We start from the raw sequence: 24904 nt of genomic DNA, 5'->3' as shown, positions 1-24904 counted from the left end.
CTAATTACTGTGTGTAGGAGAGGTCAGTCTGATTGCATTATAAAATTAGGTTAAGAGACAGTATTTCTGTCACTGAATTGTATGTGATCCATTTCTTAAGAAAAGACACAGTAGAATAATTTAACTCTAAATTCAGAGCACTTTGCTGTGCCTGGCATTAAGAGTTTTTATTCTGTCCTTCAGATTCCTCGTTGCAAACCCAAGGATGCCTGAGAAACCAAGAACACAAGAAACTAATATTCATATGAGTGTAAATAGTCTGGTTTGTGTGATGCACTGGCCTTCCATTTGAGGGAAATTTGCTATGGAAATTAAAATGGATGTTTTGAGATCATAAAGAAGCAGGAGGAACATCATGAGGATTTTATAGGAGTGGATCTCATAATAGTATTTGAAAATTATATATCTTCTTGAGGACAACGTCTCTTATCTAACAGCCTGGTTGTGCTCTCTGAGCATCCCCAGCAGGGAGAAAAGTGGACTGAGAGTTGCTGAACTCCATGGACATGGATTGCTGCAAGTTCATCAAAAAGGTGACTCCTTTGTGGCTACTGTTTTTGTTTTGTACTGCAGTCAGGTTTATACTTGTCTGATGAAATATGCTAACTAATGAAACACAACAGTGTTGGTAGATTAATAAATAGGATAGTAAGATTTCCCAAGAAGACTTTACTTATTGCTGGTTCTCAATAATTTATAAATTGATAAAAAATAGCTGGAAAGGATCTTGAAGGGTCTTTCCCTCTGTCCTGAGCCTGGGTCACTCCTACTTAAAGCACTCTAAGAGATGCTTTCTCAGGTCTGTTCTTAAAAATTGCCAGCATGAGGACTTAGTGGCCCATCCAGAGAATGTGCCTTTACACTTGGAAAAAAGAAGCTTTCCCTGGGAGCCAAAATTTACTTGGTGCAATTTAAGCCCATTATTTTTGTCCTCTCCAAAATGGATAAGAAGAACAGTTTATTCCCCTCTTTTTTCATAGCAACTTTTGACCTAAGAGAAAGCTGTTATCATGTCACCTCTTAGTCCTCAGTTCTCTAGGCTAAACTAACCTGGTTCTTTCTGGACTCTCCCAAGGGTCATGCTTGCCAGAATTCCAATTATTCAAGAAGTGTTAGGTGAAATTTCTACTGGCTTTGGGAACTGAGTTACATCTGCGCTGCAAAAACCTTATATTTGCAAAGCATCTAGACTTAAACCAGCTATTTTTACATAAATGCCTTGTAATCCATGTCCATGTCTAGATGTGTTTGCTTAAAAGTAACAGTGGTACATCTTAGCCATGACCCTGTGTATCCACACTGGTGGGAGCACTCAGCCTTTGACCTGTGTGCTTTAGAAATGTGCATGGGACAGATGGGTATCTGGAATACACACGTGACATAACATCTGCTGGTGAATAAAGATTGTTATAAAGACAGAAGATAAGGCTGGGAATGTGTTTGCAAGTACTCAACCAGTGCTGCATATATGGCAGTGCACCAAGTAAAAAAAGGCCTTGAAAACAGTACCGAAACAATTTTTAAAAAAGTGTCCCTATTCTCCTTGAGCAATTAAGAGAATGTAAATGTTTCTGCCATCTCTGCTAGGATATGAAGAGCTGAAGGAAAGAGCATGAAATACGATCACTCATCTAGAAGACAAAATATCGATGACACTGGTAGATCTTCTCTTTGGGTTATTTTGCCATTCCTTTAATTCCTCTGCAGTATTGAAGTATTCATCTAAGCCAGCCACTGTACAGTGCCTTTTTGAGTAGTAAATAAGAGCTTTTAGAGTTCAAATCACCTAATCATATTTAGATATCTATTTCTGGATGAAATGAATTGCTGCTGAACCACTTTTTTCCGCTCCATTAAATTTAACTGAGTCTAGGTGACTAATTCAAATGAGTAGACTGCCTAAGTTTCCAATTATGCTCCTTAATGGGATTTTCTTTAGATCCTCTAGGATCTAGGGCAGAAAGTCCATGTTGTGGCCTCTTTAAAAGAAAGCACTGAAAAGATGACGAGCAATCACTGGGAATTGAGTTGTGTGGCTCCATTGCTCAGCAGATGGAAGATCTGACACTGGCATGACTCCAAGGGGAAGTCTGCCATGGGTGAAACATAGTTCAGGACAGGGGAATTGTACTGTCTCTTTCCAAAGAGAAAGGGAGCAGGAGTCAAAAGCAAATATAAGGGAGACCTTCAAAGACTCTTCAGGAGAGGACAGAAAAATAAAGGACGGCTTAAGGAACATCTTTGGTGGAGACAGCAGGAGAGAAGCCAGATGTTTAGGAAAGACCACTGGGAAGACAATCAGAAAATTGCTCCTATTTTACCAAGTTCCTCAGGCAGAGAAGTCCTAAAGAGGAGTATGCAGGAATGAAGAGGAATAGGTAGGAATTTCCTCTGAACTTCTACTGACTTCAGAAGTATTGACAGCTGCTGGAGAGGAAGAACTGGAACAGAGATTGCAAATGAGGTATACACACAGTGTTCTTTGTTCTTGTTAGGGAGAAATGGACTCTTGAGGTTGTGCTTAAGTGACTGCAAAGTGTGAGAGATGGGAACTCTGTGCAAGAGATGGAGGACTAATTGATTCGAGTTCAGCTGAAAGCTTGAAAATTACCTGGATAGCTAGAAGAAAATTGAAACTGTGCTACAGAAGGGGAAACAGCCTACAATAATACCTTTGTCCTAAAGCCTGAGTTCCATAAATCATCCTCCCTCAGGAGCAGCTTTGGAGAGTAGTGGTTGCTGAGAGCTGGCTCTAAGGTGCAACTCTTTCCATGTCACTTTTTTCCTTCCTGTTTCTGTGGCACTGTTTACCTGTATCTTTAGCCAGTTGCATTGTACTTTTTCTGGGCTCAAATATGTGTTCAGACATTATGAACTGAAGTCAGGGCCCTGAAGCCCATTCCTTCTTGCTGTTATTATCTGGAGATAGAGCAAGTTCAAGAGCAGTTGTACATCTAGATAGGTAATTCTGACTCAAGACAAGTGTTCTTGAACTCCTACTAACTACAACTGATAACTTTTTTACCAACAAAAATGGAGTAGGTCCCACTTATCTACATCACTTTTTGGTAAGTACAAAAGTATAGCTTTATTCAAATCTTATGTGTGACTCTGAAGAAAAGTTTGTTCTGGTTCTGGCTTGTCATTCCATTTTGATTGGTAAGGGTATGATACAGAAATTTCTCTAAGTTTTGGATTGCTACCTTTCTCAACCTAATAATTGGGTAATAATATCTAATCTTCAGCTAAGTATGAAATCAAAGTACAGATTAACAGATTCATCAATGATAATCTCAGTCCAGGGAATCTTCACAGAGTAGGAGTTTGTGGTTTATACCAAAAGATGCTTCAAGCTACAGAAGCAGTTAAGTAATAGCCTGTGTCATGTCAGGATTGACTTACAGAGGGACTTTCCTGTCTGAGTCAAACACTGAGCAGAGATCAGTATCCAGAGCTACCCAGTACTGTGTTAACCTAACCCTGTCCTTGGCTCAGGAAATCTCTGAGTATTCTGTACAAAATGGACAAGTGAGACTGACAACAATCTGTCTAAAAATAAGCGAAGGTCAGTGGTGATGTCATTGTCATCGAGATCATCGAGTATACAATCCCTGCTCCAGACAAAGACAAGCTTTGAACAGGGCTTTCCCACATTGCACAGATGTATTCCAGTAAAACTAACTGAGGCAAAGAGAAATAAGGACTAATTCCTACTCTTCCTGGCAAAACAACTAGGAGTGTGGAACATTCCTGAAAAGAAGCGGGGCAGGATGCTTATGTCCCTGCTTGTTTTCAGGAATATTTCCTTCTTCAGTATGTCTAACAGCCTACTGCCAACATCTGCTAGATTCAGGTTTTAGGTTGAATCTTGTTTTAGTTGCCTCTTAAATCTGAGCTGACACCTGTTAGGTGGAAGTTCTTTGTTGTCCAGACTTTTGTGACCAATATTGGCCTGTTGATGCTTATGGTGCAGCTTCATAGATACAGTTTGAGCTCAACAAATCCCTGCCTTTCCCTGGCTCTGCCTTACTACTGACCCCTCAGTACAGCTGGGAGTGATGCTGAATTTCCTCAGGACCAAGTGAAATGACCTGTTCTATTCTGGGTCAGAAGGGTGATCAAAACATGCTCATGTATCAGCACATTTAGGTAACTAAGTAATGCATAGGGACTGGAGATGAGAACAGAGCTGGTGGAAAGTGTGGAGGGAGTGGCAGGTCTATAAACTCTCCTTGTCACTCATGTATAAATGTAATGGGTGTCCAAATGTCACAAAACCACACTTTTAAGTGCAGGGTGTTTTTATGTTGCTATGGGCATTGAAAAAAATTGGTGTAGATCAAGGTGTTTTTACTTCATGGTTTCATTTTCATACTTCCTTTCCTGACTCTTCTGGTGCACATATCTTTCCACAGATTTTCCTTTCCTTCATCTCCAATTAAAAATATTTCCAAACTAATTAAATCACCATACTTCTATTTTATGTTTTAGTGATGTGAAGCAGAGCTGATTAAAGGATAGGTAGGCAAGGACAGCACAAAATTTCTCCATGTATCTATCCTGCAATCTCCTCTCTAGCAAGTTTCCCTTCAGATGTTTTACACAGTTCACTGATGCACATGGAAAATTATGGTGCTGTAGTTAATAACCTTATTTTTTCTATTAAATTTATAACCCTTACTGGGAATTAAATGTGAATAACTCACTTGATGTTTTTGCTCTGATTATAAAATCCATATGTTTCCTGAGGTCTCCAAGTGTTGCCATTTAATCTGGCTATAGTGATAATCGGTTTTGGGTAAAACAGCTACCTGGTGAATAACCAAGAAATTTATTACTGCCTAAAACTACAGAGGACATACTTGTTTTTGTTGAAAGCTTAGCATTTGTTGAGATAAAAAAGACATGCCCACATGCTTGTACTCAGTATTTTTCGCACAATCCTTTTACGTCTTTTCCTTTTTTTTTTCCCAACAAATTCTGACATTGTTGTTTATGTTTAACATGCCTGATTTAAGTGATATTTGAGGGCATTACATTCAGGTCTTTTGCAGAAATAATGACTGGAAAAACCAAGTGTCTTTCAGAATTGCTTCCTAAGTATCATCAGTTTTCCAATGCTGACTATGATACCTACCCTTGTTTACTGGTGTGTTCTTCTTTCATGTAATCAGTGGTGCAAAGTCCAGCTGGAGGTCAGTCCTTAGTGGTGTATTCCAGGGGTCAGTCCTGGTCCAATACTATTTAACATCTTCATTATAACCTGGATTCATGGGGGCAAAATCTCTATCTGTTCTCAAAGCTGACTCTATTAATGCATTTTTCCTTGTTCCAGCAAACTTATTTGTGTTTCCAGATGGTCACTGTTTTATTTTCCAAGTTTAATCCTATTGTAGGAATCAATTATTTCTATGTTCTCTTTGCTCTACTTAATTTGCAAAATGATTTCCTGAGACCATTAAAAATTGTGCAATATAAAAATTAAGGGTTTTCACATCCAAGACTTTGCCTAATGTATCCCATGGTACTGGGTTCAGCAGGACATTCTTATAACCTGTAGACAAAACACAAACTGAAGTTAGGTGTGCTTGCAAAAGATGAGCTTGGATCTCTCAAACACAACAGAGCATCTTGGCTAAAGGTCAAGGTAGTTTCGGTATGTTACTGTATGTATGTTTGTTAACCAGGGTACAGCTCTGGGTAAACAGCTTATTCTTTAAGCTCCTGTCCTCGTGTGTTTCCAAGAGAAGAGTCATGTGAGGGCATTGGGGTTGGTGGACCAAACGTTCAGTTAATTCTGGTGGAGCAGCCTCATGCCATCTTGTGTGCAGTTTTTAAACTGCATCTCTGTTGTTGCTTTCATGCACGGCTCCAAAATGACTGGTGAGTGCAGCTACTAATCCCAACTAATTCTTTTTACCTTCTGTTGTTAATTGATTACTCTAATGCAGGGAAAGTCTCTTAAGTCTAAAGCCCTGCTAAATGCTTTTATAATTTAAACAATGATGCTTTCCTTCTCTCCCTTCCTTTCCTAGTCTGGTTAATTTAGAACAGTTTTAGAACAGGACATTCTCTTGCTGATATTCCTTCAAACCTGACTCATTTTGGAACTGGTTGATTAACCTGATAAGCTTTATAGGCACTTTGTCTCAGCCTACTTCTGTTGGGAGAGAGGTGCCTTTGGGTTGCATGGTGAAGAAAGCCTGTCACTACTTGGCTTTGGCAGGACTCTTATCAGCTACTGATGAAGGCAGTGTGCACTGAAGATACTTGTCAAATCTGTTCTTAAAAATCTCTGTAATAATTTCTGGCTCTTCTTGAGCTACCCATATTTCGCCGAAATCCTTTTCGTGTTGTACATACCCTTGACTTGCCTTGAATCTTGTCCACCTCTTGGCAAGTTTTGCTTTAGATGTCTTGTAGCTGTTTTTCATATCTCTGTTTCAGGATTTAGCCAGTCAAGGCAAAAATATTTCCTCTGCTACCTCAAGCAGAGGCTGCTTTCATGTGTCATTTTCATAGTATTTGAGCACTCATTGAATTATTCTCATTATTTACCACTAGTAGCATCATTGTGGTGCTTATGGAATGTTATGATCATTGTTAATCAGTATAGATTCACTCACTGAAGGACCAGGCCTATGTTATTCTCCTAACAAAAAAGTGGGAATTTGGAGTTTTCAAGGTGACAGTTCCTGTAGTTGATTCTTATCCCAGCTGAGCTGTAGATGGGAGGGTAGGGGAAAAGGGAATTCACAGTAGTGAAAATAGGAAAAGTTAGGATGATAAAGCAAATCCCTTTGGCAGAATGTATTCCCTCTGCTGCACTCCTCCAGTTCATCTGCTCTTTTGTCCTGTGTATTAGCATGCACAGAGTTTCTAAGAGGCAAATCCAGCCACTTCTTTTTCTGAAATTCATCTAATTCATACTGTGACCTATTATCCCTAATAACCCCTGCTGAGCTGAGTGTTCACCACCTTTAACTAGGTTTTATATTAATATAAGTCAAATGGAGGAAGGTATCACAAACTTTCAGTTCAGGAAGTGTTGTTTTTTTTTTTTTTTTCCTCTATGTCTTGCAGTTAGAAAGAGATCAAGTTATCATGCCAAGATCTGGCATCTACCCTTTATCAAGAAGGCTGTTTCTGCTAAAGGCCTCTGTCATGAACTGGCTGCCATGGGAAGTTTACTTCTGTAAACATCTGAAAGTAGGGTGGTGGTGGAGGTTGTTTGGCAATGTTAAACCAAGGAAACTAGATAGCAAATATCACACTGGCTGAACACTCTCACCAACTGAAAAAGAGAGGAAGGGAAGTACATGAAAAAGGAAAGAGGGTATTTGTAACACCCAGTTTAGCAGAAATGCAGCAGTGCATTCTCCTTTCAATCTGTAATGCTGTGAGTCAGCCGTGCTCTCACATTCACTGTGAATGGAGTTTTAAATAAAGTGATTGCCTCACAAATCAGCAAGACTCCCAGGGCAAAATCCAGAGCAACTCTTTAAAAATATATTTCAAAGTGATCAAAGATGCATGTGTCTTACATTGTTCACCAGGGAGGTGTCTTTCAATAGAAGCCAGAGTTAATGCAGCCATGAACTTGAGAATCTTTCAGTAACTGTCTCACATTTTGCTGAGATTATCGTCCCATGGAACCTCTTTCTGAGCAATTCCTTAACCAAGCTCAGTAGCTGAAAAGCAGCCATTACATCTTCATCCTTCACCTGGTAGAGCAGCAGAACATTTACCCGTGTATACACAGCTGAGAAATGCAATTTGACTGGTACATTAAAGGTATTTGGTGATCTTTAGTCTTAGCATAACTGCTGCCCATCAGGGGTGCAGTAATGTGCTTCACAAAGCACACAGGGAAGACAAGGCCCTTAATGAGTTTTGGCTGAGCTGGGCACGTTCTGCACAGTGTTGTTCAAATTGTCTCAGGCTTCCTGCCAAGTAATGCACAAGAAAATGCCTTAGAGTATGCTAGCTGTCTATCAACCTCGCAGAAAGTTTTCTCAAAGACAGTCTTTGATTTGTGAGTCAACCACTATTAAGTTAGTGTCAAAACCTTCTCTGGAGGCAACAAAATGGAGCACAGTTCTGCTGTTACTTCTAGCATCAAAAAATTCATCTTGAACTTAATGCTCTAGGTTATTTTTAATGTGCTCTGTCTCTGGAAGCCAGAAAGGATTTGTGGGGTGAGTTACATGGCTTAGTTTCTGAAATGATGGGAACAAAAGCTGGGGAATGAACACGGGGAAGGGTTGTGACCGTTTTGTAACTGACCTTATTTAAGGAAATAAGAGGGGCTCTGTCTTTGTGAGGCAAACCTCACACTGTAGGCTTCTAACTTGACTCACTTGCACATACCGGCACATTCCTCTAGTGTGCATGGTAAGTTTACGGGGAAGTGCTATGACCCTGCTCTGGTTCCACTAGTCTGGGTGCTACACGTGGCAGGTGGGACTGGCTGGAGCAGCTGGTGATGGCATTTTGGCTCCCTGTGGGGCCCAGGGACTTTGTGCTTTGCCTTTGAGAAGGGGACACTAATATTTAGGGAAAATGCCAGGGAACCACTGCAATAGCTGCCCAGAACAGCCCCCACATAGGGGCTAAGTAGTCATGACAACTGTAGTTATCAAACATTAGCATGGGACAGCATTCAAAAACCATTTGCAGGCTTTAAATAACTTATCAAGCTGCAGGCTGGCAACTGTGGAGCTAGTACATGATAAAAATACACCTTCTGACTTTGAGGAACTGACAAAAAGGACACTGAGCCACAGGTGATCACTAAAGATTCAGCCTAATTGCAAAGGATATGCATAACAATGTTATATGCAGTAGGTGACTGCTCAGGAAATTCAGTTACTCTGCAGAGTAATCTGGTTCTCTGGGTAGTATATCAATAAATACCTGCTTGAGATCTTCAGCAAGCCAAGCTAGAGACTAAGGATTTGTAATGATACCAGCAGGATAGAGACTCTCAAAAAGGCCTTCACACAGCAGCCTGATAAATTTATATCTGAATTTCCAAAAAGGATTTTAGAGCTTTACCTCATTTCAGTTTGCATTGTTGGAAGAATTTAAGCATTCATATGGTTTGAAGTAATGGATTTGGAAATGAAGACAGGAATTGAATACTGTGATTAAATTTGTAGGGCAAAAAGAAACAGAAAGCATACCTCCAGTGATGGAGAACTCCTTGGATATTGCTTCAGAGTGGGCTCATATGCACTTGCTGGGAAGTTTTCATCTCTTACCTCCATCACTTTTCTGACATGGTGTTCTTAATTTCTTACCTTTCCTCATTCACCCCTGATTTCTCTTCTCAAGCTTGTACATCTTTCCTTCCACTGCAGTTTTCCTTTTTTCTCCACACTCCCTACAGTGCAAACACATGACGGAGTTACTGTGCTTGACAAATTACATGGCACCAGCTGTGCCACCACTGTGCATTCCTGGCTGATGGCAAATACAAAGATAGACCTCTGCCACACAGAGAACACAGAACCAGCAGTTGCATCAGCACAGCTAGAACGAAGTCAGAAATCTGGAGTCCTGGGTTACTGTGCGGCAGCCTCAGCTCACACGGTGCAGTTGGAAGTCAGCTTAGCCAACATAAAGCTGTAGCTGTAGTAGCCCACACATAATAAGAGCTGCTGAAGTGGCTGTAGCTATTATACTCTCTAAGGTGGTGGCCCCAGGTGGCACAGGTTTTGTAAGCATACCGGAGGAGAAGCCTGACCTCCCAGTGAATGCTCCTTGTGCAGAAGTGTTGGGTATGAGTGCAGAAGTGTTCAAAATGCTCACACATACTCGTGTTGCCATACGGCACCCACAAGCTGCAGAACTGGAGCTCCACACTCTTTAAAGCCTATGCCAGCATTTCACAGCCACCTTGGAGGGATGGGGCTCCTCACTGGGCCAGCCTGGTCCCAGGAACGCTCAGGCTTGCCTGGCAGTGCTCTGCAGAATGGGGATTTGCCGACTGTGCAAACCGGCCCGGTGGAATGCTGCGTTAACACATTTATACTGCTCCTGGAAACCGAGCTGGCTTGCTCAGGTCTGATTTTAATCTTTCACAGTACACTGCCTTCTGTCAGTGGGGAGATCCTCTCAGTGTGTTTAGTCTCACTGTGAGACCCTCCCATTTTCAGCACAGGGGGATTTATTCACAAACTATGAATGCCACAGTGTCTGAGAGGTTTGGGATGAGCTCTTTGCAATTTCATATCTCCTCTGACATACAGAGTAAACCTACTGAACCTGCTTTAGGCAGCTGCAATCTAGTGCCATATCCAAGGCTGTAAGAAATTTGCTGTAATTTTTCATCCTCTTCTTGAAAATCTTATTCTAGGCTTCTAGTGCAATGAGAGACATAAACTCATGCATATCCAGTCCAGTCCCTGTTTCAGTGGTTCACTTGGAAGTCAGCTCCTTCAAGAGTACTGGAAACAATATTTTTCCAGCTATGGGTTTTTCTTAAAGGGAAAAAAAAAAAAAAAGAGAAACAAGGCGAATCTTCTTTCAGGATTTTTCATTGTTGCTTCCTAGGGTGAGCAGGACAGCTCCAGGACTCTTGTTTTCTCCTTGTCTTGAAGTGATTAAAGTGGAGTGGCAGAGTGTTTCCAGAGGACTGGAGAACGTTATGAAGATTGTGCTAGCAAGGGACTGTCAGTGTCACGTTGAGGTGAGTCTGTGACACAATGAATGTCTCATGCGCTGCATGGGACAGAGTGCCTTATTTTTATTTTAGTTAAATTTGGTACCCCACTGAGAAAACTTGGTGTGTGCTTGTGAAATGGAGCTTCTGAATTGCTCCTTGAAAATGCCCCCAAACTATTGGGAATCCCTTTTTCAGATGCAGTCATTCCCAGCCTCTCCCTGTATTTACTATTTCAATGCTTTTTGAATTTGGCCTCAGGGTTTCATATCAGCATGCACCCTAGCTATGTCCACATAAGGTTTTCAATCCTTTCCATTCCCCATCACTTGTGACTTCAAGAAATTTTAAATGTGCATTTGGTGTGCTTTCTGACCTTGACTTTTGAGCATTCAGGCCAAGCACTCAATCATTACCATATAAGTTCCTACCCTTGACATACCATGAGTAATTGATCTCAACTCTCAATTATTATGTTAAGCTTATATGGATTTAGAAGGATGAGATCCTTCCTAATTAACCTCAAGTTTTTTGATAAGATTACACTCAAGATTGACACTGACAGCTCATAATTTATCTGAATTTTAAGGAAGCTCTTCATAAATTGCCAAGCCAGGTCTTCAGTGTTATTACAGAAATAGATTTCAAAATGCACTGAAAATGCTGAAAATGGGAACGAGTTTTGTAAGCAACTCTAACAGGGGGGAAGTTGTGTTATGCACACAAGGGACAATGTTTCAAAGAACCCAAAGGAAAAACCCAAATGGAAGGCTGTTTTTCATGGTAACTAACCTGAGCTAAATTTTATTGATCAAACCAAGTAATGAAAAGGTAACATAAGAGGCACATCTGCAGATGATAAAGCTCACGGAACCTGACTCTAGTGGGCTTGGTTCCTGGTGGTTGGATTCACTTGGACCTAAGCAGGTCTTTAATGAAAGCCTTGCTCTGGGGTGCATCTTGTGGTGCTTCTGATGGGAGCTCTGCTGCAGCCTAACAGGTAAATTCTTTTATGGCCATCCCACTGAGCAGTCCTCTCTCCAACCTGCTGCTGTGCCTTTGTTTATTTTAAACTTTAAGTCTTTCTGAGTGCTGTCCTTTTTTCTAGTGTGGTTCTGTAGCTTCCAGAGGATCAGCTGCTCAGGGTCAGTCACCAGTTAACATCATTCTATTAAGGCCAGTGAGGGTTGAATTAACACAAAGTCAATCAATCCTTGCTAATTCACACCAGCTAAGAGTTAGCTGTAAAAATGTAACAGTTTTTTTAATGCATGTTTAAATGAATTGATCTTGTTACTGTTCTGAGTAACTATTTTACTAAAAGTATGAGGAGCTGTGGGCTGCCTGGCTGCTATACACCAACAGGATCATATTCCTGCATGACTTTGTACTTACATGCATTCCAAAACAGGAGAAAATGTTGTTAGCAATGTGACTGAAATAGATGATGCTGTGTGACACTGCAAGGAATGCAGCATTTTGTATGGAATGGGATGAATGAGTACAGGCACTGAATAAATTAAGGGGAAATTTCAGCAGCTGATTATGGAAGAGCTGCAAGTACTGTCCTACAAACAGTGATGAAACTTTCTTTGTGAAGCAGGACATCAGTGTTCTGATAGGAGGAATTAATATGGACTCAGGTAAAATGGGAATTGTCACGTAGTGTCATTTTTATTTGAGATTGATTAGTCTGACCTTCACTATCTTTCTAAAGAGAGTGCAGTAAGTTTTGTTGGCTTTTTCCCCTCTGGTCTCACTGAGATTAGAGCATGGATTGGCAGATAGACCAGCCCCATGTGCTGCAGAAAATGCAGCAGAGAATATTAGCTCAGAAGCACTGGGAGAAGACATTTAAACCCTTCCACATCAATGTTGATAAGCAGAGCTGTTGATGGACAGCTGCTTGCAAAGTTATGGTCATATATTTGTAGACCTAAGGGAATCAGATACCAATGTCCTCATAACTGCTGGCCTGGTAATTAAATATGACAGTCTTATCATACAGTATTATCAGCATTTTGAAAGTATGTCTCGACAACAGAGATACAATAGTCCTCTACAGTTCAGCACCAGATAGCAAAACATGTTTAGCATGAAAGATAGAATTTGAGATTCCAAATATATAGGGTTGAGACCTCGATAATGGAAGGTGAAATAATTTAAAAGCAATTTGTATTCGGAGAAAGATAAATGTGTTAGAACTGTTACAATGACCCTGCAATAGACCCAGAAGGATAGAACTCTTACAGTGATGCCATTCCCTTTAAGGGCTGGTTGCAGTTCTCCATAGTTTTACTGATTAGTATCTGCATTACTGAAGACTTCCACTGAAATTAATAGGATTAAATGTGTTGCCATACCTAACCCTTGAAATTATAAGAATATCTACAACATTACCAGTTTCTTACTCTGCAGGTCCATTTTGCTGTCATATTTGAGTGCATCACTGCTCTTTTCTTTCCTTTTCTTTCCTTTCCTTTTCTTTCCTTTTCTCTCCTTTTCTTTCCCTTTTTATTTTCTTTTTTTTTCTTTTTTTCTTTTTTTTCTTTTTTTTTTTTTTTTTTTAAGCCAGTTCTGGTTTTATCACTACAGAGTCTCAGTAAAAGCAGTTTTGAAAACCAAATATGTCATGTAAGTGAACAAAAAATCAATTGCATACAAAATTCTGGGAAACCCATTCTCCAGGAAACATACATCTATATTTTATCTTCTTGACTTCAATTATCAGCTTTGCCAACTTCTGCTAGAGACACTTTTCTGGCTCTTCAACTCATTCCTCATCAATCCCTGATGCTCTCTATTTTAAATGACTTTGTAGCTCCTCTCCCTCCTACTTTTCAGCTGATACTACCCACTTAGATTTTGACACCCATTCTTATCCTTAGTTTTACTCTGCTTATGAAGTGTTGCTCCTGATTTTGATGGCAAAATACTGTGATTATTTCTGTATATGTTGAATAGGTAACAATCTTCCCCATCAGAAGTAAGATAGCTTTAGTAGAGCAAAGATATTGTTGCCTTACTGATTAAACTGCTGTGATCAAAACCTATGTGTAAAAGCAGCTTCTTGTCTACATGTGAACAAGAGCTGGATTTCAGCAAATTCTCTTCCTCTGGAGCTGTGCTTTATGATTTTAATGCCATTTATTCATGTAGCGAAAGTGTCACTCTTCACCCAGTATTGAAGACAGCTGTAGGAAAACCAGTGTCATTTATACCTTCCAGTTTATTTAACTGAATTGGCTAATCTGAGAACATAATTGTTACAATTGCAAGGGAATAAAAGCCTAAATCCTTTCTGGAATAGGACGTCAAGTGGTGTAAAAAACCACTGTGCCTCCCTTGTCTATAATAGACTTGCAAAAACTGGCATCTGCACATGTTCTGTTTTGTTGCTTGTGTGGATGGTGAAATTTCTTGGGAGGAAAAAATCAAGTTACCAGTTGAACTGCACAAATGTTCTGCTGGGCAAGAGCTAGAGGCTGTGGTTAAGTTGAAAATATTTTAAAATGTCACTTCATTGTTGTTTTATTAAAAGGTCATCCGGCATCTTAAATAACAGGTGATTTCTAAAGGCAGTATGTGGAGATGAAATGGATACTGGACATGGAACGTGCACACCTAAGTGTTATCTTATTTCCCTGCGTGGAGCCATTAAAATATTTGTGAAATGAGTATTCTCCCTAGATTTTTATCATAATTTGCCCAGCTTAATTAAGCTTTTTAAAATCAATAAGTGGCATTCTTGGCATGCTCAGGAAAGCCCTGACACCAACCCTGTCAGAGTAGTAGGTCTGTATCTTTTCAAGCCAGCAACCCAGGTATCTACAGCAGATAGACAAAGGCTTCTCAACTGTTCAGAGGCTGATGTGATCTTAAAAAGTAACTGCCTGAACTACCTTCTTCTTTCATTTTCTGTAATGAGTTTCTGATTTTAATTTAGCAGAAACATAAAATTCAGCTGACGGGCCACATCTAAGACCCTTGACACTGACATTTTCTTTATCTCCCTCAGTTTTGGAGTTGTTCATTTCCTCCTCAGAATTACAAGCCCTCCTTACAGAAGGGGTCTTGGAAAAGGCAATAAGTCTTATCAAAGATTTACCTGAAGAATAATATACTATACTGGCCTCAATTAGAGAATAGGCATGAGTCTAGTTCTCTTCACAAGAAGCATTTCTTCCACCCCTTACTTATGAGCAGGAACAAAATTGCTGCTTCATCTCCCTCTTGGAATCTGTGATATATAAAGCACCTCAAAGGAAATTTACATCAGCCTGTTATGACTTTATACCTCCCCCATCAAATAGTGGCCTTGAGCATGGAACAGAGACCTGAGGGAAATATGACAGAGAAGGAAGAGAGCCAAGCAATTAATAATATTTATAATACTTCCTACATGCAATAACCTATGATAAGGTTAGTTCCTTTTCTTTTCCTTCATTATTTCTCTGCATAAAAGTTTCTGCATGAAGTCAGTACAAATATGTGTATGAAAAAGACTTTTTTCATGCTCTGTGTGTGTGTGTGTTCTGATTTTGGTAGAAGTTTAGGTGTTTCTGAAGTAGAATCAATTTAATTTATACTGTACACTATGAATACCCAGGGAATCCTTGTGCTTAGAGATATCTAGGTCCTGCACAGCTAAAAGTATACAACAGACAACTTGGGTATTTTACTGGGATGAGATCACTTTGCTTAAATAAGCTCAAATAATTGAAAGAGAGATGTAATTACTCTGAAATCTATGTATGACAAAAAGAACTGTGTGAAAAAATATTTTGTGTGTTCACTGAGGGGTAATTTGCTCAGGTGTAATTAGTGAGTTACCTGACCATCTCACACATAATACTGAAAGAAAGAGATGGTAGGAAAAATAAGAGGGATCACAAGAGTGTATTACTTTGGTTGATATCAGTTAAGGAAGGTGCTAGTCAGCATAGCAGGGCCAGAGGCTGGCTTAGAGGACAGAGCTGCTGATGGAAAAAGTCAACATGTCAAGTTACACTCCTAAGTGGAGCTGATTTTATGGTGGGCTTTTCACACAGGTGACATTACCTAGTTTTTAATTACTGCAGACAGAACGTCTTAACATAGATTCACTGGAGCACATATCAGTTGTCATTTTGCTGGTTCCAGTAAGCGCTCCGAGGTCCCAGTTGTTACTGTCTGTGAAATATGCTTTGTAAATCTTATCCTATGTGAATATCCTTGGCTATTGATTCTTCTGTGAACTTGGCAGTCTTGTCAATAAAGGGAAAAAAAAAAAAAAAGCATTAAAGGAAAATCAGTGTCCTTGCCTTACGCAGTAACCTGAACAGTTCTTGGGAAAGAGTCCAGTACAGGCACAGTAGCATGGTTAATTAAAGCAGTAACATCATTAGTATACTAATTTGGGAGTGTGTGGATGTTGGATCTGTGTATATCAGGGACACAGTGTAATTGTTGCCCTTCTGTTCTTGGTTTATAGTTTTCTGGAATTATGTGCAAGCTGAGGTAAAAGTAGAATTGCTAAACCAGTCAACCAATACCTGAATTAAAAGACATATAATTTTAGGGAAGGCTTTTTAGTGCCAGAAAGAGCACAATATTATCAGGTTATTTGGGCACTAGAAACCTGAGGAAGCTGTTCTGAGAAGGCTAATGCATGGGTCTGGACTCCTGCCAAGGAGCCATGGGGATCTATAACAACACAAGGGATTTTGAAAACTCCTTGTTCTCCTGGACCCATACACACAGATTATTGTGTGTGGGTCAGGTTTCTCTCTAGTTTGACACTGCACCCTGGTTTATTACCTTACACTATAACTCCAGCAGGGCAGTGCCACGCTCTTGTCTGTTGCAAACTGGAAATGTTTTGAAGAAAAAAAGATTTTTATTTTCCCCCACACCTTCATTTGGATTTCATTAGCTAATTGGATGGATGAGGTACTGCATAGAGCTACAGAATTATGCTGAACTTCTCCAGTCTCTGTCCTTATTTGTATGGAGCAAATTCTACTTAGAGGTCAAAGAAAAAAAATGACATGACATTCATTTTCCAACACTATTAAAAACTGGAATAATGAAAATTTCAACACCTCTCCCACTACTAGTGTAAATAAAATATCATTCAGTGTGTCTCACACTAAGTACATTTAAGAGAAGGATTTGAACTGTAATGTGCACATTAAATAGAAAGAGGCAGAATGTGCCCTCATGTGCATACACTGACTGCTGAAAGACTCACAACCAAATAAGAGCAAATTTTAGCCCCTGTTAAATCACAATAGAACTTAATACAGTGCCTGCAAGAATTCAAAGCAGCTCACTCAGCAAATTGTTATCTTGTGTTTGGAAAGCAAACCGCGTGTAGGATCACACTTGCAATCCATGATTTAATACATGTTTTCTCACACAGGACAGTATTGTCATGACTCATTCATGGAGAACACAAAAATAGCCATTGGCACTGCAAACATACTGTGAGCTCACCTTACTGCTTCAATAATATTATACTCATTAAGAGTTTACAGAAGGAAAAGAACTTTTGGATTTGCTTATGAAAACATTGCAAAAATACCAATTAAACCAAAATCCTAAGTGCACTGGCACTTTACCTTTCAGAACTGAGACTGGCTTAGAAATTCTGCTGATCTGCAAAGAGCCCAGAGGCTGTTGAAGAGGCTGATCATATGCTGTCTGAAAGGGATAAAAATCACCAAGCTCCAATCATCCATGCCAATGAAAATGGGTGTTTTTATTAAAATTTTCAGCTTTCTCAGAGATGCTATCCAGTCCCACACACCTCATGGGCTATCTTCAGAATCCTGGTCTTCTGAATCCTGATATCTTGCATGTGGATACAGGGACGTGGAAGGACTTTCCCTGCCTCAGTCAGATGTTAGCTCCGTGTTTTACCCCCACCAACAAGTAAAAGCTTGTGAGCATTTTTCATATTCCACTCTTTTCAGAGAATCCCTGCTGCTTAGAAATTCATGTTACTTCTCTCTCAGAGAAGAAGATGTTACTGGCTATTACTTCTTACTAGAAATGGAAACCTGATTGGGCAGTTCCATAAGGAGACCATGCATTTCCCAGCTGTTCTTTATTTATGTATTTTCCACTGTGAAGCCTCCAGCGCTTGGGACTGACACTTCCAGACACTGAAGTGTTCGTTGTGAAACTAAATAGCGTCAAGCAAAAATGTTTTTCAAGGCGTTTGTCCAAGTCTTATAGTCGGGCTGTTCCCCAGAGGTCACCCGGCGTGTCCCCAGCGCAGAGCTGCGGCAGGACAGCAGAGGGAGGCAGCGCTCAAAGCAGGGGGACAGGCTCGGGCTCTGCCGGGACACCAGGGCCAGCAGCAGCAGAGCCAGCAGCCCTCCATCACGAGCAATCATTGCCTTTCAGCCGCTCTGCCGGCCCGTGGCGGAGCCCTGGCGCGGGGCGGTGGCCGCAGCTCCCTCGCTGCCCTGCCCTGCCCAGCCCCCGGCGGCCCGAGCGCGTCCCGCCCCTGTCCCGCTGTCCTGGCCGGGCGCCAGGGGCTCCTTGGCCATTCCTCGCAGGCACTGACCTTGCTGGGTCACAGCAGCACAATGTACTGACTTTATTAAGGCGTGCCCTTTAGCGAGAGTGTGTTTGGTGAATATGTTGGGTCTGTAATTAAAATGCTAAAATACGGTTCCGGGAGAAAGTTTAACAGATTATTATCTTTCCTGCGCAGAAGAAAGAGAGTGCTAGGACATATCTGTTTAAAGTGACTGTGCAAATGACATTTTGATGTTCCATATTTATAGTGCTCTCCCCCAGTCACTTGCATATAAAGGGCTGGATTATACCAGCCCGCCCCAGGAAGATGTCGGAGAATGAACCTGAGTCACAACCGCTCCCAAGGGCCACACAGCCTTCCCCCTACGCAGAACCACACAGAATCATTTAGGTTGGAAAAGACCTCCAAGAACATTCAGTCCAACCTTTTCCCCTGCTTCCCGTGGCTAGGATGCCACTTTGATCAGGATAACATCAAAGCCTTATTCTTCCACGCTGAGCTGTATCTTGGTGGTGGTGTGACTCCTAGCCTCTGCTTTCAAGGAAAGCCAGAGAAGGATCGATAATGTCTCATCTGAAATCCAAGCTCCAGTTTTAACTCACCTGTCCCACTACGACTTTCACTTTGTTAATGAGAACACCTCCTGCTCCCTTCCACTGCAGTGCCTGACAGTGTTGGGAGTAATACACTTCTGGGTTTGCCAGCAGAACTAATTTGAGTGTCCCTGCACAATTTATTCTGGTTGGTTTTTCCCTATTTATCTTCTTTAGGGAGATCTTTGGAAAGCAAACAAACAAAACAACAACAACAAACACCAAAACAAAAAAAAAACAAAACCAAAACCAAAAAAAAACCCCAAAAAAACCCCAAACCAAAATGGAAGGGCTCCTGTAAGTTTTAATCCAACTGCAATTACAGAGTTCCAGTCAGCTGACAATGGAAGGGTAACTGATGGTGCAAAATGTCCCATTGGCTTTCTGGAAATGTTTTCTGTGGGCTCAAATATTTGTGTTTAATGAATTCAATGTACTTGGCTGAAGCTGAGTCAAAACCCATGGCAGGCTTAGACCCATACACCTTATGGGCTTTGCAGGAAAGACAGTAATCAAAAAATAGTTGAGTGGAAAGACAATTTTTTTTTATTCCTTTGCCATGTGGATCTTCTGACAACATGGACTTGTTGCATCAGCTTAATTAAAGCTGTGGAAGTTGGAAAAATCTCTGGTTTGCATTACAAGATCCAGTTGGGTTCAGGGTGGCAATTCAGAGACCCAAAGACATTAATTTGCAAGCAGATGCCTTCAGGAAACAGCTCCAGAGGGAGTCTTGTAATGAAACCTATATTTTTTGCCCTGTTTCTCTTCCTCACTTGGAAAAAGGTATAAAGTTCTTCTTCCTTGAGCAAAAGTGTAGTGCACCAATGTTCAACCCCCAGAGAACAGGGTCCTGGCCAGAAAGGCTACAAAAGGGATTCTGTTCCCTGAACGAACCTCCAGAATTTTAGATCTCTCTCCATATGCTTCCCTATCCCACCAGTGGCACAGGGTTCTTCTTCTGGGTTGTTAGATTTCATCTCCTAAAAGAAATAGGGAAAAAAGAGATTAATGGTGCCCTTATCTACCTGTGAGTTCATCATCAACATTAAGATGTTAGGCACAGTATCTTTAAAACATTTTCTGACTGTTTCAGGTTTTGCATAGTTCATGCTATTTTTTACTAGAAAGGATATTTTAAAATTTGAAGAGTGCCTGTAACACTTGATTGTAAATTTTAAATACTTATTTAAATGAAACAATAAGTCTTCACTGATTTCACCAGGAGAACAATTTCTTCCTTTATTTCCTCTAATTTCTTCCTCTATTTCAGAATACATCTGCAGTGCCTGGAGAGAAAAATGTGGAAGGTAAGCTAGAAATTTGACAGCAATAAGGCAGCAACTAGGAGTCAACAAGGTACTACTCTAGTAGTTAAATTTCTAAATCCTGTGGTTACTGAATACTCCTCAATATTTATAAGACCTCCACCTTCCTATGGCTCTGGCATACTTTTATTAAAACTTCAGAAAGTGCACTTCTACTAGGAAGGCTTCCATGTGTTTCTGCAGCAGAAAAAACACAGCTGACTTCTGTTTAAAGATCAAATTGACTTACAGTTGGGAAAGGTTTAGTGCTCCAATCTCTTTTTTAATAATACCATTTCTCTTTGTTGAAATCTTATCTCTATCTGTTTGGGGTTTTTTAGTGGAAATATTTATTTGAAGAGGTCAGTGAGAGTGTTGTTGGGAAGCAGTGGGGAATGTTGTTTTAGTGGGACTCCTGCTTTGGTTAACAGCCTCTCAATGTGGATGCTTGTCTTCACACACAGCTTCTGGGAGCTCATTCAGCCCTGGATAATTATTCAATGGGACACATCTGGTTCTTCCAGAGTCAGCACTCCCACTGGCTTCACTGGGACTGCTGCTGCAGGGTTCAGCCCCACAAGAGCTAAATAGAGAAAAGAGATGAAGCTGCTTTGCTGAGGCAAAGAACAATCATTGACAAAATAAATCCACGGAAGGAAGGAAAGGAAATATTACTGCAGCATTTTGTTGACCTTTGGGAAACTACTCCAAGGTATTTTGCCACTGCAGCTGGGAGGGGGCCTTAGGAAGAGTTAGGATACATGGGGCAAGTAGAGTTCCTTGGGGTTTTTTGTCCTTTTTTGTTTGTTTGGGTTTTTGTTTGTTTTGTTTGTTTGCTAAGGTTGTTGTTGTTTTCTTTCTGTTGTTTTGGGGGTTTTTTTTTATGTTTCTAACTAAGCAGGGGTTTGTCTGCTTTATTTTCTGGTTTTTTGCTGCTGTGACTTCTGTCTCATTTGGTGTCTGTTGGGGTAACTTTCTACTAGGACATCTATATCCAGACTAGCAGTGATGAGAAAAGTGAGAAAAAGAGAGTACTTTCAGGTCATAGGAAGGGGAACGAAAGTGAAAGTTTCCCTGATGTCAAAGGGAAGTGGAAAACATGCTTAGGTTTACAGCTGAGATAGTACATTTAAAGAAAAATATAAATACATTGCATGCTTCAGAATATAATTTCTCATTGGAAATGGTGTTGTTGAATAGAACTGAGGCCATTGAAATATGAATAGTACAGGTAAATTATACCAACACCAACTATTCCTTAAAGAAAACTGAAATTACAGGAGCTAGCAGGACTTTAAGGAGTGTTTCAGTAAGACTGATAATTTTGAAGATCACTACAGAAAAAAAAGAAATAAAGAAGAATTTAGAGGACAAATAGTTCTGATGGATAAAGTGAGCATCTGATGGTGCACACAGTTTGGGAAGAGGAAATACAGGTTGTTGAAACTGATTAGGGATAAAGTGAAAGGAGCTGCGGGTCATATGTTGAAGAAGTTCATGAAGGAAGCAAATCCATGTGAAAACTCACAGCAGTTCATGGCACTTGCTGGGGGAAGGGGAAAGACATGGGGAGAAGGAAGAAAGATGAGTCTTGAGTGTGAGGAAAGCTGACAGTGGCCTAAAGCATACCAGGCTAAGCTGAAATCTAGTACTGGAGAGGGCTTTCAGAGAGAAATGGAGCTGCTGAAGGCAGCATGAGAGGGGAAGGAAGCAGATTGTAGAACAAACCAGGGGTGAGGCCAATGGAAGGAGCCAGAGGAAATGAGATAAAATGATAAAGGGATTTGGAGAAGAGAAATATTATCTGAAAAGTCAGAAAACGTGGGAGAGCTTTAAGGAGATAGTGTCCTTAATTTTCATCCTGCAACGCTGCAGCAAGTGTTATAAAGGGGACATACCCCAAATCTTTATTCATTGATGATATCTGTCCTAATGGCTCCTTGAAGTATTGGAAGACTCCAATTTAAAATAGCTCTGAGATACATTGACATTAAAAAAGGCAGTTTAGCTTCAAGGGGTCTTAAAACTGCCCCAGCTCAATGAGGAGCCTTCACCTGCAACTCAGGGTCTGGAGCTCAGCTTTGTATTTCAGTTTCTCCAAGCAGCTCCTGGTTTTATAACCTGTTAATCCAGTGATCCTCTTCCCTGAGCAATATCACCAAAGGTAATGCTGGATGGATGGGGACAGATGGGGGTAACTTAGTGCTTTTTTGACAAATGTGTTGATGAGGGGGCTCATTACATGGATTGCTTAGTGACAGGGATGGTTATCTGACCGAAGCAGGGCTTTGCCTCTTTAGTGTAGCTTTTCCTTTTGGCCTGACAATTTATGAACATGAATCTCTAGTCCTCCTGCTATCTGTGGCTTTCTTGTTACTGCAGGTTCATAAGGACAGGCTGTTTTCAGAGGCTCCCAGAAGTGTATGATTCCCTCAAGAGAGTTAGATAAAAGACCTATTTCTCATTGTGATGCTTATTAGGAGGTTTTACACACCTCAGTGAGGAGGAAGGGAACCGAAGGTTGCAGGTGAAGTATGTCTGGAGCTCAGCTGAAAGCAGCTGTCAGCATTGTACAGGTTTGAACCCAGGCTACTGTGCTTCTCTGCGGCCAGGTGGCAACCAGTGATGTGGGTCTGAATGACACTTTGGAAATGAAAAGGAAGACTGTAATTGAAGTCATATCAGAAATCTGACTCAGAGAGCCTAAACAGGTAACTTTTACTTACCCTGGTGAATAATTCAGGTGGATTGTACATGTGAGTCAACTAATGCTTTATGCAGTTTGTTGAATTAAAAAGACAGAGAAGTAGAGCTGGAGGTCCTGGTTGGTGTAACACACATAGCTGAACTCAGTGAGACATGTCTAGTTGCACTGGTTGCAAAACTGACAACACTTCTGAAGAGCACAAGAGATAAAAATATTAAACAAGAGAAAAAACTAGTGGTTGTGGTTATGGCATGTCCCTCCCTGGCAGTGTATGGACAGAGAAGAGAACTGAAAAAGTAATTATTTATGAGTTATGTAAATGGTGGATGTTTATTTTTCTGTTAATTCCTTCATGAATTTTCTGTGGAAGAGGTCAGAGTTTTCTCAGCTCTTACTTACTTTAAATTGTTTATCACATTCTTCCTGCAAATGCTTCACATTTATCTCATATGCAAGGGGCATTGTGGAAGAATTCCGAGCAGATGCGTGGGTGTTTTAGGGTCTGTGAATTGTCTTCTTTTCTTCTCTCCCATTGACTTTACAAGGATTAGGTCACCAGCATGAATGATGGATGCACATCAAAAAAATTGCGCTTTAATAGCCATGAGCTACACTTGCTTTTTTGATTTCATAGAAACAGATCCAGTTCCAGCTGGGAAATGTCAGGTTCTGAAAGGCAACATTTTTTCCAAGAGAAGTAGACTCTGGAGGCTCTTGTCCCAGCTGAGTTCAGTGAAATGTTTATGAAGCAAGTAGGGACTGAGAAATATTCTTGTCTCTCTAAGAAGGTGTTTCTCCATAACCAGCTTTCAGTGCTGGAACCTCTTTCACTGCAGTCAGTGAGATCAATAGTCAATTCAAAGGTGAAGAAAAAAAAAGTGTCATTGCTAGTTTTCAATCTCACTTTAATATTTGAAACTGAGCCACTTCAGACAGTCGGGGGCTGGTTTCCACCCACTGAAGTTACAGGTAAATCAAGCAGCTGACATAGGTTTCATAGATGCTCCCAAACTGGGAGCATCTTTAAAAACCTGCATGCAGCTTGTTTACAGCACTCGTAGGAGGTCAGAGCCTGCCCTTTCAACAGAAACAGCTAAATCAAGAGGGTATAATAAAAGCACTGAAGGCTTCCTTAAGCCAAAAGAGGATAGTTTAAAACTTAGCAGCCCTTCTCTCACATGGAAATTGCTGTGTCTCACAATAACATTTACAGTTCTGTCTGTCTAGTTATGTCAGCAGGGAAAACACCACTTGAGCAGACACTGGAACACATTCTGATGTTGACCAGGAATAGAAACACAGACACTGGTGCCTCTGGAAAGTGATGACCCAGATATTTTTCCACTCTGAAATTATCAGTCAAACATATAAATGCAAGACTTTTAACACCTTGATATGAATTCTTACGGCATTTACTGTCACAAGCTGGGGTGATGTCATGACACAAAAGATGCAGTCTGATGAAAGACCAGACTTTTCACAAGTTAAGAATGAGCTGTTCCAAACCAGAAATTTTATATGTGCTGTTAATACACAATGAGTATTAGAAAGAAAAAAAAATGGGCTGCTAAAGCACCGATGACATGCAGAATATTGAAATAAATAGCTGATGAATCAAAAAGTGCTGAGAGAGGAGTTTACTCAAGCGCAGCAACGTTGTGTGTTTGTATCATTTTTTGAGCTGTGTCACACTGGCTACCACTGTTACAGTCCCAACTATAGTATATGTAGAACATCAAGGACAGTTTTTCTGCCATGCTGAGAGGATATTAATTGAAAACACCAAGCTGTGTATATTTAAGTGTGAAAAGAACGGCATGTTCACCCACCTGAAAGTTGTTACTTTCTGAATGTCTGTCTTCAGCAGGCCTCATTCCCCAGATGCCTGATACAGCCTAGCATTGGGAATTATCTCTAAAATTATTTTATGTGATTCATATCAGAAAAAAAAATCTCCATATCATAATAAATCATTAAAACCCCCATAATGCAAAACATGAAAATGTCAACATTTACATAAAATCTTCCACCCAAAAGTCTCGAACTTGTTCAGTCTAAATATCCTTTGTTTGTATTTTTAGTTTTTAGTCGCTATAAATA

The 24904-nt window shown here is 40.5% G+C and overlaps 1 protein-coding gene across 6 annotated transcripts in view; it reads left to right on the top strand.

Annotated features, from left to right (window-relative positions):
• The window catches only part of SAMSN1 (SAM domain, SH3 domain and nuclear localization signals 1), a 161219-nt gene that overhangs the window by 27347 nt on the left and 108968 nt on the right, over positions 1-24904 (top strand). For 2 of the 6 annotated variants that reach the window (XM_068180621.1, XM_068180625.1), the window contains exon 1: positions 20558-20809. The exons of 2 other annotated variants lie outside the window; for them this stretch is intronic. The gene's annotated coding sequence lies outside the window, so the exon portion shown is untranslated. Of the gene's footprint in view, positions 1-20557; positions 20810-24904 lie in introns of those variants that run through there. 2 more of the 6 variants (XM_068180626.1, XM_068180628.1) reach the window with 2 other exon arrangements.

Source organism: Anomalospiza imberbis, chromosome 2 (genome assembly GCF_031753505.1).
Source record: "Anomalospiza imberbis isolate Cuckoo-Finch-1a 21T00152 chromosome 2, ASM3175350v1, whole genome shotgun sequence".
In the NCBI taxonomy this organism is placed as follows: domain Eukaryota; kingdom Metazoa; phylum Chordata; class Aves; order Passeriformes; family Viduidae; genus Anomalospiza; species Anomalospiza imberbis.
This window is presented reverse-complemented; position numbering and strand designations above follow the sequence as displayed.